At 46.8% G+C, this 12,965-nt stretch overlaps 1 long non-coding RNA gene across 1 annotated transcript in view; it reads left to right on the top strand.

The window, feature by feature from the left end:
* LOC310904902 overlaps positions 1-12,965 on the top strand; it is a 147,022-nt gene that overhangs the window by 22,299 nt on the left and 111,758 nt on the right. The gene's annotated exons all lie outside the window — the stretch shown is intronic.

Genomic DNA, 12,965 nt, shown 5'->3' with positions numbered 1-12,965 from the left:
GTAGAGTCAGCTAATCAAGCTATCGGGCCCATACCCCGAAAATGATGGTTTAACCCCCTCCTCTACTAATGAACCCTTACGCGACCCCAATCATAACCTTCAGCCTCATCTTGGGCACCACAATCACAATTTCCAGCAACCACTGAGTTCTGGCCTGGACAGGACTGGAGATCAACACACTAGCCATCATTCCCCTAATTGCCAAATCCCACCACCCATGAGCAGTAGAAGCCGCAACGAAATACTTCCTAACCCAAGCAGCTGCTTCCGCCCTGGTCCTATTCTCTAGCATAACTAATGCCTGAGTCACTGGCCAATGAGACATCACACAAATAAACCACCCAACCTCCTGTCTACTACTGACAGCAGCAATCGCTATTAAACTGGGCCTAGTGCCATTTCACTTCTGATTCCCAGAAGTACTACAAGGATCGCCACTAATAACAGCCCTGCTACTCTCGACCCTCATAAAATTCCCCCCACTAACCCTGCTCCTACTAACATCCAAATCCCTCGACCCAGCTCTACTCACCGCCATGGCCCTAGCCTCAACAGCACTAGGAGGCTGAATAGGACTGAACCAAACACAAACACGCAAAATCCTAGCCTTCTCGTCCATCTCCCACTTAGGCTGAATCGCCATCATCCTAGTTTACAGCCCCAAATTGGCCTTACTTACCTTCTACCTATACACAATCATAACATCAGCCGTATTCCTAGCCCTTAACAAAATCAAAGCCCTTAACCTATCCATGATCACAACCTCATGAACAAAAACCCCAGTGCTAAACGCCACCCTAATACTAGTACTTTTATCCCTAGCAGGCCTCCCCCCATTAACAGGCTTTATACCAAAGTGACTTATCATCCAAGAACTAACTAAACAGGAAATAACACCAGCAGCCATGGCAATTGCCATGCTATCACTGCTCAGCCTCTTCTTCTACCTACGCCTCGCATACCACTCAACAATTACCCTTCCCCCCAACTCCTCTAACCACATAAAACAATGATACACTAGCAAAGCCCCAAGCACACCTACTGCGGTCCTTGCCTCACTATCAATCCTCTTACTTCCCCTGTCCCCAATAATACATGCCATTGTCTAGAAACTTAGGATAACACCCCAAACCGAAGGCCTTCAAAGCCTTAAATAAGAGTTAAACCCTCTTAGTTTCTGCACATTAAGACTTACAGAATATTAACCTGTATCTTCTGAATGCAAGTCAGACGCTTTAATTAAGCTAAAGCCTCCCTAGACAGATGGGCTTCGATCCCACAAAACTCTAGTTAACAGCTAAATGCCTAAACCAATTGGCTTCTGCCTACAAAGACCCTGACGCACCCTAGTGCGCATCGATGAGCTTGCAACTCAACATGAATTTCACTACAGAGCCGATAAGAAGAGGAATTAAACCTCTGTAAAAAGGACTACAGCCTAACGCTTCAACACTCAGCCATCTTACCCGTCACCTTCATCAACCGATGACTATTTTCCACTAACCATAAGGATATTGGCACCCTGTACCTCATCTTCGGGGCATGAGCAGGAATAGTCGGCACCGCACTCAGCCTATTAATCCGCGCAGAACTAGGACAACCAGGAACTCTCCTAGGCGACGACCAAATTTACAATGTAATCGTTACCGCTCACGCCTTTGTAATAAGCTTCTTTATAGTCATACCCATCATGATCGGAGGATTCGGCAACTGATTAGTCCCCCTCATAATCGGTGCCCCCGACATAGCATTCCCGCGAATAAACAACATAAGCTTTTGACTCCTCCCCCCATCATTCCTCCTCCTACTAGCCTCATCCACTGTAGAAGCTGGCGCCGGCACAGGCTGAACTGTCTACCCTCCCCTAGCAGGTGACCTTGCCCACGCCGGAGCTTCAGTAGACCTGGCTATCTTCTCACTCCACTTAGCCGGTATCTCCTCCATCCTTGGGGCCATCAACTTTATCACCACAGCCATCAACATAAAACCCCCCGCACTCTCACAATACCAAACCCCACTATTTGTCTGATCCGTACTAATTACCGCCATCCTACTCCTTCTATCACTCCCCGTACTCGCCGCCGGTATTACAATATTACTAACTGATCGAAACCTAAACACCACATTCTTCGACCCCGCTGGAGGAGGAGACCCAATCCTGTACCAACACCTATTCTGATTCTTCGGACACCCAGAAGTCTATATTCTGATCCTACCGGGGTTCGGAATCATCTCACACGTAGTCACGTACTACTCAGGCAAAAAGGAGCCCTTCGGCTACATGGGAATAGTCTGAGCCATACTATCCATCGGCTTCCTAGGATTCATCGTCTGAGCTCACCACATGTTTACAGTAGGAATAGACGTTGATACCCGAGCCTACTTTACATCAGCCACTATAATCATTGCCATCCCTACCGGAATCAAAGTATTTAGCTGACTAGCCACCCTGCACGGAGGAACAATCAAATGAGACCCCCCCCAATACTATGAGCTCTAGGATTTATCTTCCTATTTACCATCGGAGGATTAACAGGAATCGTTCTTGCAAACTCTTCCCTAGACATCGCCCTGCACGACACGTACTACGTAGTTGCCCACTTCCACTACGTCCTATCCATAGGCGCCGTCTTTGCCATTCTAGCAGGATTTACTCACTGATTCCCACTACTCACTGGGTTTACCCTACACCAAACATGAGCAAAAGCCCACTTCGGGGTAATATTTACAGGAGTAAACCTAACGTTCTTCCCCCAGCACTTCCTAGGCCTAGCAGGAATACCCCGACGATACTCGGACTATCCCGACGCCTACACACTATGAAACACCATTTCCTCCTAGTCCTAGGACTTAGAGAAACTCCAGTACTAAAAATAGTAAACACAAGCAATAATTTCATATACTTCACTCTCACTCACCACTCAACTATCAGCTAACCACACCCCCGTCCACATAGCTTAACACAAAGCATGGCACTGAAGTTGCCAAGATGGCATAAAACATGCCTGCGGACAAAAGACTTAGTCCTAACCTTACGGTTGGTTTTTGCTAAATACATACATGCAAGTATCCGCGCCCCAGTGTAAACGCCCTCGACCACCTACCCCCATACAGGCCTTGAGGAGCGGGTATCAGGCACACCCAAGTAGTAGCCCAAGACGCCTCGCTAAGCCACGCCCCCACGGGTATTCAGCAGTAATTAACATTAAGCAATGAGTGCAAACTTGACTTAGTTATAGCAACAGCCTAACTTCAAGGGTTGGTAAATCTTGTGCCAGCCACCGCGGTCATACAAGAAACCCAAATCAACCGTCCTATTGACACGGCGTAAAGAGTGGTAAAATGCCTATCCTAGCTAACTAAGATCAAAATGCAACTGAGCTGTCATAAGCCCAAGATGCACCTAAACACACCATTAAGATGATCTTAGGAACTAACGACTGATTTAAACCCACGAAAGCCAGGGCCCAAACTGGGATTAGATACCCCACTATGCCTGGCCCTAAATCTTGATACTTACTTTACCGAAGTATCCGCCAGAGAACTACGAGCACAAACGCTTAAAACTCTAAGGACTTGGCGGTGCCCCAAACCCACCTAGAGGAGCCTGTTCTACAATCGATAATCCCCGATTAACCCAACCACCCCTTGCCAACACAGCCTACATACCGCCGTCGCCAGCCCACCTCGAATGAGAGCACAACAGTGGACACAATAGCACCCCGCTAATAAGACAGGTCAAGGTATAGCCTATGGAGTGGAAGAAATGGGCTACATTCCCTATTCATAGGGCACACGGAAAGAAGCGTGAAACCACTTCTGGAAGGCGGATTTAGCAGTAAAGTGGGACAATAGAGCCTACTTTAAGCCGGCCCTGGGGCACGTACATGGTTAAACATGCCTGTTAGTAGTGTGGCGAGCCATAGTGGGAAGGCTAGGGCTATGTTCATAGATAGTTGGGTGGTTGGGGTGAATGTATATGGAAGGAGGCCTAGAAGGTTGATTGTAAGAAGTATGATTATTAGGGATGTAAATATTATGGCTCATTTGTGGCCATTTTTGTTGAGTGGGACTATTAGTTGTTTTGTGATTAGGTGAAGGAGTCATGTTTGGATAGTAGAAAGGCGGTTGTTGATTCATCGGTTGTTTGGGGACGGGAATAGTAGGGCTGGGAAGAGTAGGGATAGTAGGATTAAGGGGATGCCAAATAGATTGGGGCTGGAAAATTGGTCAAAGAAGCTTAGGTTCATGGTCAGGATCATGGTGTGGGTTTGGTAGTGAGGGAGGTCTTATTTGATGGGGGGTTGGTTGTGGTGAAGGCTAGTAGTTTTGGTTGGATGAGGAGTGCTAGGGTTAATCAGGTTATAATTATGATTGAAAATCATGGTGCGGGGTTAAGCTGTGGCATATCATTAAGGAGGGGGAAGTCCCTCTTTGGCTAGCTTAAAAGGCTAGTGCTGTTGCATAGCTTCTTAATGATTAGGATGATGATAGAAGGGACGATCAGGCCTCGAAATGTGGGAGTGGGGTTGATTCTACTACAGTAGGTATGTAGCTGTGATTAGCCCCGCAAATTTCTGAGCATTGTCCGTAAAAAATCCCAGGCCGGGTGGTAATGAATGAAGTTTGGTTTAGTCGGCCTGGGATTGCGTCTGTTTTAACTCCGAGCGTTGGGACTGCTCAGGAGTGGAGTACGTCTCCTGCAGTAATGATTACGCGGATGGGGGATTCTATTGGGATAACTACGCGGTGGTCAACTTCTAGCAGTCGGAAGTGGCCGTTGGGTAAGTCTGGGGTGGGCACTATGTAGGAGTCGAATGATAGGTCTTTGAAGTCTGTGTATTCATAGCTTCAGTATCATTGGTGGCCGATGGCTTTTAGGGTGAGGTCTGGTTCATCGATTTTGTCCATTATGTAGAGGATTTGTAGGGATGGGAGGGCGAGGAGTACCAGGACGATAGCAGGTAGGATTGTCCAGATCAGCTCTACTTCTTGGGCGTCTACAGCATTGGACGAGAGTTTTTCTGTTAGTATGTGGGCTAAAAGGTAGAGAACTAGGCTGCAGATAGCTAGGGCAACGATTAGGGCGTGGTCGTGGAATTCAACGAGTTCTTCTATGATGGGTGATGAGGCGTCTTGGAATCCTAGTTGGGAGTGGTTGGCCACATGAGATGTACAGGATTTTTACCTGTGATTTAGTCTTGACAAGGCTATGTAATTGGTTTACTAACATCTCATAAGAAAGAAGCATGAGCGGTTAATGCAGTTGGCTTGAAACCAGCATGTGAGGGTTCGATTCCTTCCTTTCTTGTACTTGGACGAAGGCCGGTTCCTCGAAAGTATGGTATGGGGGAGGGCAGCCGTGGATTCATTCAACGTTTGTGGTAGTTAGTTCTGGTTGTAGGACTTTTCGTTTGGCCGGAAAGGCTTCTCAGATGATGAATATTAGTATGATTACGGCTACTATTGAGATTAGGGAGCCGATGGAGGAAATGGTGTTTCATAGTGTGTAGGCGTCGGGATAGTCCGAGTATCGTCGGGGTATTCCTGCTAGGCCTAGGAAGTGCTGGGGGAAGAACGTTAGGTTTACTCCTGTAAATATTACCCCGAAGTGGGCTTTTGCTCATGTTTGGTGTAGGGTAAACCCAGTGAGTAGTGGGAATCAGTGAGTAAATCCTGCTAGAATGGCAAAGACGGCGCCTATGGATAGGACGTAGTGGAAGTGGGCAACTACGTAGTACGTGTCGTGCAGGGCGATGTCTAGGGAAGAGTTTGCAAGAACGATTCCTGTTAATCCTCCGATGGTAAATAGGAAGATAAATCCTAGAGCTCATAGTATTGGGGGGGGTCTCATTTGATTGTTCCTCCGTGCAGGGTGGCTAGTCAGCTAAATACTTTGATTCCGGTAGGGATGGCAATGATTATAGTGGCTGATGTAAAGTAGGCTCGGGTATCAACGTCTATTCCTACTGTAAACATGTGGTGAGCTCAGACGATGAATCCTAGGAAGCCGATGGATAGTATGGCTCAGACTATTCCCATGTAGCCGAAGGGCTCCTTTTTGCCTGAGTAGTACGTGACTACGTGTGAGATGATTCCGAACCCCGGTAGGATCAGAATATAGACTTCTGGGTGTCCGAAGAATCAGAATAGGTGTTGGTACAGGATTGGGTCTCCTCCTCCAGCGGGGTCGAAGAATGTGGTGTTTAGGTTTCGATCAGTTAGTAATATTGTAATACCGGCGGCGAGTACGGGGAGTGATAGAAGGAGTAGGATGGCGGTAATTAGTACGGATCAGACAAATAGTGGGGTTTGGTATTGTGAGAGTGCGGGGGGTTTTATGTTGATGGCTGTGGTGATAAAGTTGACGGCCCCAAGGATGGAGGAGATACCGGCTAAGTGGAGTGAGAAGATAGCCAGGTCTACTGAAGCTCCGGCGTGGGCAAGGTCACCTGCTAGGGGAGGGTAGACAGTTCAGCCTGTGCCGGCGCCAGCTTCTACAGTGGATGAGGCTAGTAGGAGGAGGAATGATGGGGGGAGGAGTCAAAAGCTTATGTTGTTTATTCGCGGGAATGCTATGTCGGGGGCACCGATTATGAGGGGGACTAATCAGTTGCCGAATCCTCCGATCATGATGGGTATGACTATAAAGAAGCTTATTACAAAGGCGTGAGCGGTAACGATTACATTGTAAATTTGGTCGTCGCCTAGGAGAGTTCCTGGTTGTCCTAGTTCTGCGCGGATTAATAGGCTGAGTGCGGTGCCGACTATTCCTGCTCATGCCCCGAAGATGAGGTACAGGGTGCCAATATCCTTATGGTTAGTGGAAAATAGTCATCGGTTGATGAAGGTGACGGGTAAGATGGCTGAGTGTTGAAGCGTTAGGCTGTAGTCCTTTTTACAGAGGTTTAATTCCTCTTCTTATCGGCTCTGTAGTGAAATTCATGTTGAGTTGCAAGCTCATCGATGCGCACTAGGGTGCGTCAGGGTCTTTGTAGGCAGAAGCCAATTGGTTTAGGCATTTAGCTGTTAACTAGAGTTTTGTGGGATCGAAGCCCATCTGTCTAGGGAGGCTTTAGCTTAATTAAAGCGTCTGACTTGCATTCAGAAGATACAGGTTAATATTCTGTAAGTCTTAATGTGCAGAAACTAAGAGGGTTTAACTCTTATTTAAGGCTTTGAAGGCCTTCGGTTTGGGGTGTTATCCTAAGTTTCTAGACAATGGCATGTATTATTGGGGACAGGGGAAGTAAGAGGATTGATAGTGAGGCAAGGACCGCAGTAGGTGTGCTTGGGGCTTTGCTAGTGTATCATTGTTTTATGTGGTTAGAGGAGTTGGGGGGAAGGGTAATTGTTGAGTGGTATGCGAGGCGTAGGTAGAAGAAGAGGCTGAGCAGTGATAGCATGGCAATTGCCATGGCTGCTGGTGTTATTTCCTGTTTAGTTAGTTCTTGGATGATAAGTCACTTTGGTATAAAGCCTGTTAATGGGGGGAGGCCTGCTCATAGGAAGATTAATCATCCCTTCCATGACATCATCGGAACGATGTATATATACACACAAACACATACAAAATAACTTAAACTTATTAGAGAAACTCCAGTACTAAAAATAGTAAACACAAGCAATAATTTCATATACTTCACTCTCACTCACCACTCAACTATCAGCTAACCACACCCCCGTCCACATAGCTTAACACAAAGCATGGCACTGAAGTTGCCAAGATGGCATAAAACATGCCTGCGGACAAAAGACTTAGTCCTAACCTTACGGTTGGTTTTTGCTAAATATATACATGCAAGTATCCGCGCCCCAGTGTAAACGCCCTCGACCACCTACCCCCATACAGGCCTTGAGGAGCGGGTATCAGGCACACCCAAGTAGTAGCCCAAGACGCCTCGCTAAGCCACGCCCCCACGGGTATTCAGCAGTAATTAACATTAAGCAATGAGTGCAAACTTGACTTAGTTATAGCAACAGCCTAACTTCAAGGGTTGGTAAATCTTGTGCCAGCCACCGCGGTCATACAAGAAACCCAAATCAACCGTCCTATTGACACGGCGTAAAGAGTGGTAAAATGCCTATCCTAGCTAACTAAGATCAAAATGCAACTGAGCTGTCATAAGCCCAAGATGCACCTAAACACACCATTAAGATGATCTTAGGAACTAACGACTGATTTAAACCCACGAAAGCCAGGGCCCAAACTGGGATTAGATACCCCACTATGCCTGGCCCTAAATCTTGATACTTACTTTACCGAAGTATCCGCCAGAGAACTACGAGCACAAACGCTTAAAACTCTAAGGACTTGGCGGTGCCCCAAACCCACCTAGAGGAGCCTGTTCTACAATCGATAATCCCCGATTAACCCAACCACCCCTTGCCAACACAGCCTACATACCGCCGTCGCCAGCCCACCTCGAATGAGAGCACAACAGTGGACACAATAGCACCCCGCTAATAAGACAGGTCAAGGTATAGCCTATGGAGTGGAAGAAATGGGCTACATTCCCTATTCATAGGGCACACGGAAAGAAGCGTGAAACCACTTCTGGAAGGCGGATTTAGCAGTAAAGTGGGACAATAGAGCCTACTTTAAGCCGGCCCTGGGGCACGTACATACCGCCCGTCACCCTCCTCAAAAGCCACATCCCACATAACTAACACCATAAATACGCTGAAGATGAGGTAAGTCGTAACAAGGTAAGTGTACCGGAAGGTGTACTTAGAATATCAAGACGTAGCTATAACACCAAAGCACTCAGCTTACACCTGAAAGATATCTACTAGACCGGATCGTCTTGAAGCCCCCCCTCTAGCTCAACCACACAAATAGTACACCAAAACTAAAGAATTTACTAAACTAATTAAAGTAAAGCATTTTACAGTCTTAGTATAGGCGATAGAAAAGACACTTAGACGCGATAGAGACCCCAGTACCGTAAGGGAAAGATGAAATAGCAGTGAAACAATCAAAGCGACAGACAGCAAAGATCAACCCTTGTACCTTTTGCATCATGGTTTAGCGAGAACAACCAAGCAAAGTGAACTAAAGTTTGCCCCCCCGAAACCCAAGCGAGCTACTTTCAAGCAGTTAAAGAGAGCGAACCCGTCTCTGTTGCAAAAGAGTGGGATGACTTGTCAGAAGAGGTGAAAAGCCAACCGAGCTGGGTGATAGCTGGTTACCTGTGAAACGAATCTAAGTTCCCCCTTAATCCTCCCTACCGGACATCCTGAACCCTAATGAGATGATTAAGAGCTATTTAATGGAGGGACAGCTCCATTAAAAAAGGACACAACCTCGACTAGTGGATAATTCTTACTACTGATCCTACGGTGGGCCCTAAAGCAGCCATCAAAAAAGAGTGCGTCAAAGCTCCACCACCTAAAAATACCAAAATAAGATGATTCCCTTATCACAAACAGGTCAACCTATGAATATAGGAGAATTAATGCTAAAATAAGTAACTCAGGGCCACACCCCTCTAACGGCGCAAGCTTACATAGAAACATTATTAACAGACCTAGACAGATACAAAAACCCCTACAAGACCACGTATTAACTAACCCTGTTAACCCGACTCAGGAGCGCCTATAAGAGCGATTAAAATCTGTGAAAGGAACTCGGCAAATTAATAAGGCCCGACTGTTTACCAAAAACATAGCCTTCAGCAAATTAAACAAGTATTGAAGGTGATGCCTGCCCGGTGACTTAGGTTTAACGGCCGCGGTATCCTAACCGTGCAAAGGTAGCGCAATCAATTGTCCCATAAATCGAGACTTGTATGAATGGCTAAACGAGGTCTTAACTGTCTCTCACAGATAATCAGTGAAATTGATCTCCCCGTGCAAAAGCGGGGATGTGAACATAAGACGAGAAGACCCTGTGGAACTTAAAAATCAACGACCACCGCGAATCCTCAATCAACCCCACTGGGGCCACTACCATCGCAGAGCCTGGTCGATATTTTTCGGTTGGGGCGACCTTGGAGGAGAACAAATCCTCCAAAAACAAGACCATACCTCTTTACCTAGAGCTACCCCTCAAAGTGCTAACAGTGACCAGACCCAATATAATTGATTAATGGACCAAGCTACCCCAGGGATAACAGCGCAATCCCCCTCAAGAGCCCATATCGACAGGGGGGTTTACGACCTCGATGTTGGATCAGGACATCCTAATGGTGCAGCCGCTATTAAGGGTTCGTTTGTTCAACGATTAACAGTCCTACGTGATCTGAGTTCAGACCGGAGCAATCCAGGTCGGTTTCTATCTATGACACACTCTCCCCAGTACGAAAGGACCGGGAAAGTGGGGCCAATACCACAAGCACGCCCCCCCCCTCTAAGCAGTGAAACCAACTAAACCGTGAAGAGGGCCTTCCCCCACCACTTTCAATCCTAGAAAAGGACCAGCTAGAGTGGCAGAGCCCGGCAAGTGCAGAAGGCTTAAGCCCTTTCCCCAGAGGTTCAAATCCTCTCCCTAGCTTCACCCATGATTCAAATAACAACACTAAGCTGCCTCATTATATCCCTCCTATACATCATCCCAATCCTGATTGCCGTAGCCTTCCTAACCCTAGTAGAACGGAAAATCCTAAGCTACATACAATCCCGCAAAGGCCCTAACGTTGTCGGGCCTTTTGGCCTACTTCAACCATTTGCGGACGGACTGAAACTATTTACCAAAGAGCCCATCCGACCCTCTACCTCTTCCCCACTTCTATTCATTCTGATACCAATACTAGCCCTTGTCCTAGCCCTCACCACTTGAGCACCACTACCACTCCCATTTCCCCTAGCAGATCTAAACCTCGGAGTTCTCTTCCTAATAGCCATGTCAAGCCTAGCCGTCTACTCAGTCCTATGATCAGGCTGAGCCTCGAACTCAAAATACGCACTAATCGGAGCCCTACGGGCAGTAGCACAGACCATTTCATACGAAGTGACACTGGCCATAATCCTGCTATCAATAATCATACTAAGCGGAAGCTACACACTCAGCTCCTTTGCCGTCGCACAGGAGCCTCTATACTTCATTTTCTCCTCATGACCCCTAGCAATAATATGATACGTATCCACCCTAGCAGAGACAAACCGAGCTCCTTTTGACCTCACAGAGGGTGAATCTGAGCTAGTCTCAGGGTTTAACGTTGAATACGCCGCAGGACCCTTCGCCTTATTCTTCCTAGCTGAATATGCGAACATTATGCTAATAAATACACTTACAGCCATCATATTCCTAAACCCAAGCGCCCTAGGGCCACCCACAGAACTATTCCCCGTCATCCTAGCCACAAAAGTCCTCCTACTATCTTCTGGTTTCTTATGGGTCCGAGCTTCATACCCACGATTCCGATATGACCAACTAATGCACCTACTATGAAAAAACTTCCTACCCCTCACACTAGCTCTGTGCCTCTGACACATCAGCATACCTATCTGCTATGCAGGCCTACCTCCTTACATAAGGAAATGTGCCTGAACTACAAAGGGTCACTATGATAAAGTGAACATAGAGGTATAACAGCCCTCTCATTTCCTGTTGACCTTAGAAAAGTAGGAATTGAACCCACACAAGAGAAATCAAAATTCTCCATACTTCCCTTATATTATTTTCTAGTAGAGTCAGCTAATCAAGCTATCGGGCCCATACCCCGAAAATGATGGTTTAACCCCCTCCTCTACTAATGAACCCTTACGCGACCCCAATCATAACCTTCAGCCTCATCTTGGGCACCACAATCACAATTTCCAGCAACCACTGAGTTCTGGCCTGGACAGGACTGGAGATCAACACACTAGCCATCATTCCCCTAATTGCCAAATCCCACCACCCATGAGCAGTAGAAGCCGCAACGAAATACTTCCTAACCCAAGCAGCTGCTTCCGCCCTGGTCCTATTCTCTAGCATAACTAATGCCTGAGTCACTGGCCAATGAGACATCACACAAATAAACCACCCAACCTCCTGTCTACTACTGACAGCAGCAATCGCTATTAAACTGGGCCTAGTGCCATTTCACTTCTGATTCCCAGAAGTACTACAAGGATCGCCACTAATAACAGCCCTGCTACTCTCGACCCTCATAAAATTCCCCCCACTAACCCTGCTCCTACTAACATCCAAATCCCTCGACCCAGCTCTACTCACCGCCATGGCCCTAGCCTCAACAGCACTAGGAGGCTGAATAGGACTGAACCAAACACAAACACGCAAAATCCTAGCCTTCTCGTCCATCTCCCACTTAGGCTGAATCGCCATCATCCTAGTTTACAGCCCCAAATTGGCCTTACTTACCTTCTACCTATACACAATCATAACATCAGCCGTATTCCTAGCCCTTAACAAAATCAAAGCCCTTAACCTATCCATGATCACAACCTCATGAACAAAAACCCCAGTGCTAAACGCCACCCTAATACTAGTACTTTTATCCCTAGCAGGCCTCCCCCCATTAACAGGCTTTATACCAAAGTGACTTATCATCCAAGAACTAACTAAACAGGAAATAACACCAGCAGCCATGGCAATTGCCATGCTATCACTGCTCAGCCTCTTCTTCTACCTACGCCTCGCATACCACTCAACAATTACCCTTCCCCCCAACTCCTCTAACCACATAAAACAATGATACACTAGCAAAGCCCCAAGCACACCTACTGCGGTCCTTGCCTCACTATCAATCCTCTTACTTCCCCTGTCCCCAATAATACATGCCATTGTCTAGAAACTTAGGATAACACCCCAAACCGAAGGCCTTCAAAGCCTTAAATAAGAGTTAAACCCTCTTAGTTTCTGCACATTAAGACTTACAGAATATTAACCTGTATCTTCTGAATGCAAGTCAGACGCTTTAATTAAGCTAAAGCCTCCCTAGACAGATGGGCTTCGATCCCACAAAACTCTAGTTAACAGCTAAATGCCTAAACCAATTGGCTTCTGCCTACAAAGACCC

Source organism: Anser anser (assembly GCF_964211835.1).
Source record: "Anser anser genome assembly, chromosome: 10".
Classification (NCBI taxonomy): Eukaryota; Metazoa; Chordata; class Aves; order Anseriformes; family Anatidae; genus Anser; species Anser anser.
Note: the sequence above shows the minus strand (reverse complement) of the source record. Positions and strands in the feature narration are given on the sequence as shown.